Source organism: Sminthopsis crassicaudata, chromosome 3 (genome assembly GCF_048593235.1).
Source record: "Sminthopsis crassicaudata isolate SCR6 chromosome 3, ASM4859323v1, whole genome shotgun sequence".
NCBI classification, from domain to species: domain Eukaryota; kingdom Metazoa; phylum Chordata; class Mammalia; order Dasyuromorphia; family Dasyuridae; genus Sminthopsis; species Sminthopsis crassicaudata.
Window position 1 is genome coordinate 116,718,038 of NC_133619.1, and position 11,916 is coordinate 116,729,953.

The window sequence follows — 11,916 nt, forward strand, 5'->3', positions numbered from 1 at the left end:
ATATACAGTGAGGAACAGAGACTGATTTTAGTACTGGAAGAGACCTTTGAGATCGGCTTAGACCCATTGAATTAAAATTGTGATGAATGTTGAGATAATCAGCATTTTTCCATTGTACCAGACATTGCCAGAAGTTCTATCAAGCTAACAACTAGGTAACTCACGTTTAATGGGTGCTCCCATTTAGGGGACACTAGGAATCTTCTAAAGGTGTTTCTCTGCAGTGCCATAAGTAGAAACCTCCTTCCCTCTACAACACCCCCCCTCCCCAATGCTTGTGGCACTGTCCTCAGAAACCTATGATTCACAACAGGAATGTGGCTTTGGAACTTCTGCTATGTAAGCAGCTGCAGATATTTCAAATACCATTGTACATGTGATCCAGGAGCTTGCTATAAATTTGCCCCTAAAAATAAAGTAACAAGTGACTGAGCAGCAATAGGAATTAATCACTGCAGTGCGTGAATGGAATGTGCAAAGCCTTACCTCAAAATCTTTTTATAACGTGATTGATATAATTAATACCAAGAAACACCCGAGGATGCTATAATTGTGCAAACCTGATGCAAGATTCCCCCCAAAGGATCTTTTGATTTGTTTTTGCTTTTTACAAGTGGATAGGATGGGATGAATCTAGCTACTCTGGTTGCTATGTCATTGGGAATGAACTTGTATTTTTGCAACTTTGAATAATACCCCCAGGAATTGAAATTGTATTCAGTTTAAAAAACTCTCTCAGTATTTGGTAAGCTATAGGAATAATTAAGCCAATGAAATGAGCTGTAACAATTGCATGAAACTCATAGCCTCATTTCTACCAGTGATTCAGAAATTTGCATGGCTATTAGAAAAAGTCAAGAATTAAGATCAGAGAATTGAATGCTGGAAATAAACAGAAACAACATGGTGAAGGGGAAGGAATACTGAAAATGAAGTAATGGGTCCTGGGTTCAAATCTCAGTTCTGAGACTTAATATTTGTGTGGCCTTTGGCAAGTTCTATAATTTTCTTGGTGCTCGTTTTCTCATCTGTAAATGAGGGATTTGAGTTGAACTAAAATGACTTCTAAGATCTCTTTCAGCTCTGATCCTCAGTTTTACACATGAAACTACTAAGACTTTCTTAGGTGTGTAAAATTGGTTGGGGAATATCTCTTAGGCTTTTGCAATCTAAGACCTTAGGTGAGAACAAATAGATCTCTTGGACTTTTGCAATCTATAAGTAGTACAAAAGGAGGGACCATGTTTTCTATATCTTTGTCTTCTCTCTTTAATTCTCCTTATTAAGTACAATAAATGCTATCTGGCTTAATTACTCACTGACAAGACTCCAAGAGGTCTGACATTTTTTGCTTCATGGCAGTCTCCAGGACTGAATGATTTTCAGTCAATCAACCAGCATTTATTAAGAATCTGACATGTACTCAATCCTGTGCTAGGTATTGAGGATATAAAGAGAAAAAATGAAAAGACTTTGTTCTGAAAGAGAAATGATGAAACAATGGGAGTGGGAGGAAGCCTTGGGGACCAGATTTGTTCTACATCCCCTCCCAAAAAAGGATATTAGATATAAACTCTTACATTCCTCAAAAAACTGTGACTTCTTGAAATTTGCTATCCTAGTTCTCTAAGTACATACACTTTTCCTTCCCTGTAAAATGAATACTGGGCAAGCTATTTACATAGGCCTTAGTGATTATCTCTAAAAGGAAGATCACTTGGCCATAGGTAACCAGAAGTATGGACTTTGTAAAAGAATTTTTGATAGAAGTTCTTGTTCTAGATACCAGACAAATGAAAGGGATTACTGAAATTTGAAGATAAAAAGTTTCAGAAGCCTAAAAATAAATTAATATTTGAGCAGTAAATACATGCAAACAGAAATATATAAAAATTAACAGAACAGATATTAAACAATGAAATGAAAACTTTGAAACTGCAAAAGCCCAGGGATTATTTTTTTTGTATTTCAAAATTTTATTTTTACCATTTTAAATAAGCCATTAATGGGAAATTATTTCTTTTTAGTGCTATGTAAACCAAATGAATCTGATCACAAGCTTCCAATGGACAGGGATCATACAAACATCCTATCTCATTTCCTTGTTTTTATGTTTATTTTCATAACTTATGCTAGGGTTTCTCTTCCCTCAGCCCCTGAAGGTGATTGGAGTAATTCCACCCAAATATTCATGGAAAAAAGATTGGGCCCAAGATTTATTTGGGGTGCATGGGTGGCCATTTAGAAATATGGTTTCTGGTGCTTTCAGTTAACATTTTGCTGTCAAAATATTCAAAGTACATTGGAGGTTAGTTTGCTCTATTTGAAAGAAAATGGAATTTGTGATGGAGACAGTCATGACACGGGATTGCATTACTAAAACCTGCTTTGTACTTATTTTTTGTGTAAATGGAAACTCTTGGGAGCTATGGCAGAAACACCATGAAGAAGTACCAGTGGAAAGTATCAGTGAACAGGAGAGATCATGAAATCTATGGGGAATTTCAATCAGAAAATTCTCCTACTGGTGTTTGTAAGTAACAATGGGGAGTTTCTTGATGCTGGTATTCACTTAACACCTTCCATAAATGTTTACTATACGTTGTCAAGACAGAAGTTGATTCCTGATTTCTAGGCTGAAAAGAATAAAGTTTTCCTAGGTACTATGAATGGGGGCTTGAGCCAAATTAATGTTCCATCTACCACCACCATTCATTTGTACAGGCTGTTTCCCCATTCTTGAAATGTCCTCCCACCTTACCTCTATCTCTTAAAGCTCCTTTATTCCCTCAAATTTCTGTTGAAGTGCCAATTCAGATCAGAACAACAAATAGTTATTAATCTCTTACTATGTGCTTTGCACACAGTGTCAGTTATTGGGATATAACTTGGGTACTTAATGAATCACATAGGCAAAACATTACAAAAATTATGTGTACATTTTCTAGTGAAGTACCATATACACTTAGATGTTTAAAAAATGTCTTTTAAGAATAAGAAATTATTATGCTTTTAGTGGTTTTATACCTATTTATGTTAGGCTTTAAGCTACATTATGTTGACACAGTTTCTGTAAAATTGTAATTGGTCCTAAGTAGGGTTATATTACCTAAGAATGATCAATCAGTGAGGAATCCATCATTCAACAAGCATTTATAAGGGCCTGCTTTATGCTGAGCACTGTGCTATCTGTGAGAGATATAAAGGCAAAATTGAAACATTTCCTTCCTTCAATAAGCATGCATCTTATCAAAAGCAAAAATGAAAATTGCTTTTCTCAACAATTACATTAAAAATGAAGTTATCTAACATAGTAGAGTTTTTCCAAATTTTTTTTGAAACTCACTGGAACTTTTTAAAAATTCTGTATTTTTTTTTATGGCAATTGGAATTAAGTGACTTGCCCAGGATCACATAGCTAGTGAGTATCAAGTGTTCAAGGCCAGATTTGAACCCAGGTCCTCCTGATTCCAGGACTGGCACTCCATTCACTGCACCAACTAACTACCACCCTTTTAAATTCTTAAATTAAAATCCTACTAAAATGTTTTTATATACCTCAGTTCCCAAGGAAGTTACATTCTCCTAAAACAATAAAACATGTTCAAATAAAAGAGGACAAAAATAAGAAAATAGTGATTGGGAATGGGTATTAAAATTTTAGATGATCAAAAAGTTCTTTTGGAGAAGTTGGCACTTCAACAGAAATTTGAGGGAATAAAGGAGCTTTAAGAGACAGAGGTAAGAAGGGAGGACACTTCAAGAATGGGGAAACAGCCTGTACAAATGAATGGTGGTGGTAGATGGAACATTAATTTCCACACAGTATTATATTACAATAATGCTTTCAGAGGCTACTCAGATAACCTTGTTTAAAGTTCACAATCTCATTTTTTACTTCTATTCTAAAGAAGTCCCATATTATTATACTTTTATTCTTATTCTGGTTGCCTTTTATATTTTCCTATTTCCTCACTCTATCAGCTCATTTCTTGCTACTGTTATAATTGTCTGAGTGAAAGTCTTTATGCATGATTGCATTACAAACTTAACCCAGGATACAGTATTTAAAAATATCAGCAATTTCAATTGTGTGGGTATTTCCTCCACCAATAAAGGTCTTAATCCTTGTACAATGAGTTGTTGTGGACAAAACAACTCATCACTTGGTGATATCTAGTCATAAGCCTCTCTGAACTTTCTTAGTCTTGATTTTTAGGAAAAAGAAACAGTAACTACATTGCTAGGTCCAAATAAAACTGAGCATACCATTTGATCCAGCAGTACCACTATTAGTTCTGTATCACAGAGATTTTTATAAAGGAGATGGGGTGAGAAAGGACCTATTTGTACAGAGATATTTATAGCAGTTCTTTTTGTACAGGCAAAAATGCCTGTACAAAATGCCCATTTTGGGGAATGGTTGAATAAATTATAATATATGATTGTAAGGGAATATTACCGTGCTGTGATGAGTAGACAGACTTCAGGAAAATCTGGAAAGACAAAATAACTGATGCTAAGTGAAATGAGTGGAACATTGTACAGTACATACAACAGTACTGTAAGATGATCAATTCTAAATGACTTAGCTATTCTCAGCAATATAATGATTCAAGACAATTCCAAAGGATTCTTGATGAAAAATATTATGCACATTAAGAGTAAGAACTGATGCTGTCTAAATGAAGATTGAGGTATACTATTTTTCACTTTTTGTGTTTTTTCATGTATTTTTTTCTTTTTGGATCTGTATCTTCTTTCACAACAAGACTAATATGGTATATATGTTTTGCCTCATTGAACATGTATGACATATCAAATTGCCTGCTGTTTTAGGGATTGGGGGTAGATGATGGAGGGAGAGAGAAAATTTGGAACTCAAAATTTTTTAAAAAATGTTTAAAAAATTATTTCCATATAACAGGAGAAAAAAAAACACATTACAAAACCAAATTCAAAGCCTTTCAATTTGGTGAGAATCAATAGAGAAGCAAAAAAACCTGGCATAAAAATAAATAAGGAAATAAATACAACAAAAAGGCTTCCCTCCATGTCATGGACAAATTTTGGAATAGAGATTTACTAGATTCAAAATACAAATTTTAAAGAATTGTAAAAGGTAGGGTTAGAGTTTGTTATTGCTATTGTTGTTTTTCCTTTGTTCTCAAAGACTACTATGACTTCAGGGAGGTGCTGCCATGACATACCAGTGAATTGTATTTTAGTGAGGGAGGGCTGTCCAAGGGTTAGAGATTAGGGGTTAGAAGCAAGGTTCAGGTTAGAAATTTATAAAATATATAACTCTCCCCTTATCAATCATGGTTTATTTTAATACTGGTCTTTTTATGGGATATAAGAAGAAAAGTATGTTCACAGAATTCACTAGGCAAATAAGATCCTATGACTGTAGGCATTTTTCATTGTCACTAATCTAATGGTCCCTCTCTAGTCTCTTAGAAAAATTTAAAAAGCACATTAATGCACCTTTTAGTCTATTCCTACAACTTCAACTATCCAAAATATTGCTGTTAATAAGGAAATAAGGGAAAAGGCTTCTGAGTGGCCACAGGCCATCACCAAGCTCATTCATTTTACTCAATAGGTAAATCAGATACCTGTTACCTGCATTGAACCCATTCTTGTTCATAGTGTAGTCATTCCCTCATGCTTTTTACAACAAGGTTTCAGAAGGTATTGATTTAAAAAAAAATAACAACTATTTTTAGATTGTCAGAGAAGTTGAATTAATCTCTTTTTTAATAATGGCTAGTGTTTTAAGCTTGGTAAAGTATTTATAGATTTGTCTCATTTTATTCACACAACAACTCTAGGAGGTAGATGCTGTTACTATCTTTATAACAAATGGAGAAATTGAAACAGAAAGAAAGTGACTTGTGCAGGGTGACACAAGTAGAAAATGTCTGAGATTGTATTTAAACTTAGTTCTTCCTGAGTCCAAGTCCATAGCTCCCTTCACCACATCTTGTGTCGGCCTTAAACTTCATTTGTCTTTGGAGTACTTGTTCCAAATTTTTCCTGATTATTCTCCATAGGTTTTTTTTTTTTTTTTTTTTTTTGTACAGAGAAAACATCTTCTGTCATTTGTCTTGGTTCTGCTCTAAGCTTCTTTCTCTTCTTTGTCCAACTGAAAGGCAAAAAAAAAAAAAGTCAAATTCCAATCACAAAGAGTTTAATAATGAATAATAATGATAATAATAGCTTATATTTATGTAGCACTTTGCAGTTTAAAAGCCACTTTAAGTACATTATCTCTTTGATTCTTACAACAATCCTGGGAACCACAATCAATCTGGTAGAGTGGGAAAAAAGTGGACTTGGTATTAGAAGAGTTGAAATTTATTCCTTATTCTGCTACTTAAAAGTCAAACAGCATTTGGGATAAATAATAATTATAGTTAATATCATATAGCACTTTAAGCTTTGCAAAGTGTTTTACAAATATTATCTCATTTCATCCTCATAGCAATTCTAACAAGTATGTAGTCCTATTATTTTCATTTTATAAATAAGGAAACAGAGGCAGGCAGAAATTTAATAATAATAATAATAATAATAATAATGATGATGATAATGATGATGATGAGAATAGTCCCAATATGTGCCTTACTATGTACCTGACACTCTGCTAAATGCTTTATAATTATTATTCATTTGATCCTCACAGCAGCACAGTATTGTTATCCCCATTTTAAAGATGAAAAAAGTGAAGCAAACAGAGATTAAGTGACTAATCCAGGCTCACATAACTAGTTAATGTCTGAGGTTGGATTTGAGCTACCTGACTCCAAATCTAGTGATCTATTATTCCAGTTGGCTTATCTAAGCCTCAGTTTCCTCAGAGGAAAATGGAGATAAAAGATTATTACAAAGAGCTTTGATAATTTGATAACTTAAACTAATGTTATTGTCATTTACTCATTTTTCCCAACAGACAAATTTAAGTTGCTTTATTAATATCTGTGGCCTCATCATTTTGCAAATTTACAAATACATTTTACAAACTACAAGTTATGCAAATGTCATTTCCATAAATGACTTTTGAAAAGGATATATTTTTTTAAAAATCTAAACATTTAAAAGCCCAATTAAACAGAAGTTAGTTTTTAAGCAAAATTATAGAATAGTTTCCTCACAGCCTCACTTTATGAAAAAGTTAAATGTATAATACATAGTATATATAATTATAGTTTGGAAAATTGGATCATAATTTAAATTCCATATAAAATGATTAAATTCAGTTTTTGAAGAGACCTTGAGGTAAATTCTCCTTTACTGGCTTTCTAATCTGCAAATCTGTCATGTGATATTTTCTCAAAATGAGGCACACCTGTACTTCATAGCTTGCTGAATACTAATTGTATGACAATATTTCTAAATGGGCTCAACCTCATGTTGTTGAAATACAGTTATTACTTCAGGAAATGTTTAAAGTACTACTTATTTGTTACAATTAGGAAGCATAAACAGTAGCTTTCGAAAGATCTAATTCTTAGCAAATTCAGGTTAATGTATAACAGATGAAACAAAACAACAACCCTTTACACTGAATGTTCTAACATTAAAAAGTCCTTCAAGAGGGCCCTGAACTTTTTTTGAACTTTTATTTTCACTTAAACTTGCCATTAAGGAATCAAATCCAATTCAATTCAATAAACATTTATTGAATGGCTTACCAAGTCTAAGGAATATATTTTTAAAAATTTTAAACCCACTTCTTAAAATTATTTAACCCTTGTAATGCTTGTTCTAGGACATTATAACATTCACAGTTTCCAAGAGAGTTTTGAGTAAAAATCATTCATAAGGGTTTAAGCATATGATATAGTGTTCTCTTGCTTCATTAGATTATAATTATGATCGTGATTATGATGATCTTTCTAAAATTCTTAATAATACTAGTTATTAAAAATGTCATTGTAATAATAAGCAGACATTACTTCATAGAGTAATAATAAAAGCTGAAAATAGATGCCTGCTTTTGAATTTATAGAACGTAACCAAATAACATTGCCTTGAGATGGAATCTGATGACGAATCAAATGGCCTTCCATAGGTGATATCCCAGAACTCAGGATATTTGTTTGTAGGAAAGATATGGCTTATTATGACTATTTAGAATCAGGCTACTGCCACCAGAAACTTTTGGTTACCCCTTTAAGGAATTCAGCCTTAGTGTTCACTGTATAGTATATAAGAAAATGGTGGAGAAAGATCATCAATAAAGGCTGTAAAAACTTAATATCTTCCAAATACCTACCAACATATGACTTAGTGGTCAGAATTCTATATTAGAAACTCACTATCTTTCATGAATTGTCAGATGAAAGCTAACTATACTGCAAGTACTTACCACAAAATATCCTAAGTAACTCAATAAACTGTACTGGTAATCAACCATTAATCATCAGCACATTTTCCACAGTAGCTTAGACATATTATTAATTCATAAAAAGAACAACTTTTTAAATATATGTTACATTACAATTAATCATTATTTCCAAGTTACATGAAATGAAAAACTTCAAAACACAGAGCAAAAGGAGATTGAAAGGATTTGAGAATAGGATGAGTTATGTATCAATATTTTTGTCCTTTCTGCTTCTGGAGTTTTCTGAAGTTGCTTTCAGTGAGACTTTAGAGAATGAGATAATATTCTAATATTTTTATAAAACTGCACACACATATATACATGACAACAATAACAACTCTTTTCCCACTTGTGCAATAATATTGACTACAAAAGAATTATAGTAGCATAATGACTTAACCTTGCATTATTTTTATCTGAACATCACTAAAAAAATGAGAATGGGATAACAATAATACTAATCACCAAACAATTGTTCATGTGACAGAAGACCAATGACTGATCCCTACATCCTCCTCTATGCTCTTTCTTTCTAGATTTTCATGACACTGCTTTCTTTTAGTTTTCCTATCCATCACATTGTCAAACTTATTCTCATCTTGGTCATGCTAAATAATCACTGGTATCCTCAAGGCTCTGTCATAGGTTCTCTTTTCTTACTGTCTCTGTTAGTCTTCTCTTCAGCTTTATCATCATTTTTATGCAGGCAGTTCCCAGATTTATATATCTAGTCCCAAACTTTCTTCTGAGCTCCAATCATTACCAGATATCTTCAGGACATCTTTAATTGGATGTAGTATAGCAGGAGTTGGCAAACTATGTCGTGTTGGCTAAATTTAGTTCACTGACTGTTTTCATATGGCTCCATGAGTTAAGAATGTTTATAAATAAACATAAAAAATTATAAATAAATATTTATAAATAAAACGTTTGTATTTAAAAGTGTAAGAATCATTCTTAGTTCTCTAGTTGTACAAAACAGGCGGAGGTCCGGATTTGACCCAAAGTTTGTAGCTTACTGACTCTTGTCTATAGATATCTCAAAATCAATATGTCGAATATAGAGCTTATTATCTTTCTTCCCTAACTCCTCTTCCTATCTTTTCTAGTACTATAAAGGATACAGTTATCCTCTCAGTCACCCAGGGTTATAATCTCAGTGTCATCCTTAACTCCTTAATAGAATTAACAACAGATACTCAATCTGAGGTCAATCAAAACTTTTTGTTTCTACCTTCACAACAGCACTTGTATGTATCCCTTTCATTTCACTCATATAATGAATACCTTAGAATAGACCAGCATTATCTTTCACCTAGCCTATTGTATTAGTTTTCAAATTGGTCTTTTTGTCTCAAGAATGTCTCCACTCCAATCCAACCTTCATTCAACTGGAAATGTTATTTTCCTAAATCACAGATCTGAGTATTTTCATCTTTCTGCTCAATGAACTCCAACAGCTTCCCATTAATTATAGGGTGAAATATCAAGTGTTATATTTGGCTTTTAAAGCCTTTGATAGCCTGGCCCCTTTCTACTATTCCAGTCTTATACTACACCTATCCATGTACTTTGTGGCTCAGCTTCACCATACTCTTTGCATTCCTTAGATGTGATACTTATTTCTTGACTTAGGGTATTTGCACTGGCTATTGCCCATTTGCAGAAGGTTCTCCTTCATCACGGGCATAGTTTAGCTTCATGGTTCAACTCAAATTTCACTGTTTAATATAAGAATCTTACTTAATCACCCCATTTGTTATTCTCTTCCCTTTGAGATTAACTTCAATCTAGCCTATGTGTATTTTGAATGTACATAGTTATTATATGTCCAGGATGCTATGTAGGGTGTTTTGTTTTGTTTTTGCCTTTGTGAGTTATGTATACTCCTATGGATCTGTCAAGATGTGGCTCACAAGGAGACAAGAATAGATATTTCTAAAAATTTCTTCCCTCACCCTTCTCCAAGGAAGACTTTGATTTCCATCAAGAATGAAAATAAGAGGCTGGGCTCAGTTTGGCTCTCCTCAAAGAGATGGGGTACTAACTTAGAATTAAATCTATCTGCTGCTTTAAGTATTGTTAGTCTGGGAAAGGAATGTCCCAAGCTATATAACCAAAGTTGACTCCCTTCCCACCAGATTTCAGTTCTATAATGAACATACATTGGAAGTAGCAAATAAACCCATCTATCCAAGTTGATAACAGAACAGAAATAAGATAAAATGTACATAAAATGTACATAAGTTAATATTTATGTAGTAATATATGGAATAAATGTGCTCTCCCATTCAGAGGAATATAATTCAGCTCAATCATCTGAGAGAGTCCCAAAGGAGAAATTCCATGAAGTCTTTATTGTAACAAACTGAAGGTAGGAATATGATAGAAATTGTTAATTCTTCTTTATGTCAGCTTCTTCTCATTCTTTCTTTTCTCTATCTCCATCAACTCTGCCCTCTCCTTGTCCACAAAGGGGAAAAGCATTGGTTCTCCTCTCAATGAGGAGAAAGTCTCATACCCAGCCAGACACATACATACATAAATACATATCTGAGCACGTGCATGCATGTGCACACACACATGCACATAAACACACAGTCTCTCTTTTCAAAATGTGATCTCTCATGCCCATTTTGTCAGTATATATATTGGAATGTGAGCTCCTTGAAGACAGGGACTGTTTTAGCCTTTCTTTTCATTTCCAGTGCTTAGCTTAGGACATCTTATGCACATAATAAATGTTTCTTGAACGACTAGAGTGATCAGATATAATGGGAAAGTTATAGCCATGTGTATTCTACAAGAAATGGGCAAGATTGGTACTAAGGCAGACCATTTCTCACTAATCTCCTAGGGGCAGTTTAGTCAAGTCATTCAAAAAGCAAGAGCAGCAGCAATAATGAGAACAGAGAGACCAACTGAATCTTTTCCTTTCTTTCTATTTGTGACTTACCAAAAGTCACTGTTACAAAAGCCACTTAATAAACCAATCAGTTGCATTTAATTTTTATCAAGTCTTCCATGTAGAATTTAATGTCCTAAGTGGCTGTTAGTAACCTAGACCAAAATGAGCAGAACAATTCATTTGAGTGTTTTCAGTGAGGAACATTTGAATGTATTGTTAAATGGAATGAACTAGATAATACTACCAATTCTGGTGTACTTGAGATTGCATTTGTGTGACCAAGCATGATAGTGCATGCTTATAAGCCCTGACACTGGGGATGCTGAGGCTGGTGGGTCTGAAACTATTTGAGAGGTCTATACTTCAATAATGCTAATATAAATTGGATGTCTATATTAAGTAGACATCAATAAGGTGAGCTTCAGGGGCAGAGGGCTATCAGGCTACCTAAGGAGGAGTAAGCAGGTCTAGAACAGAAAAATGAAACAAATCCAAGCTCCTGAAGGGATTGGCAGTAGGGCTATTGAATGAGTGGTTGCTGTACTTACATGGCAAGATAGGGGCAACTGAATTTAGGAGTGTGTTGGTAAATGTTTAACAACAGATATTCTAGGGA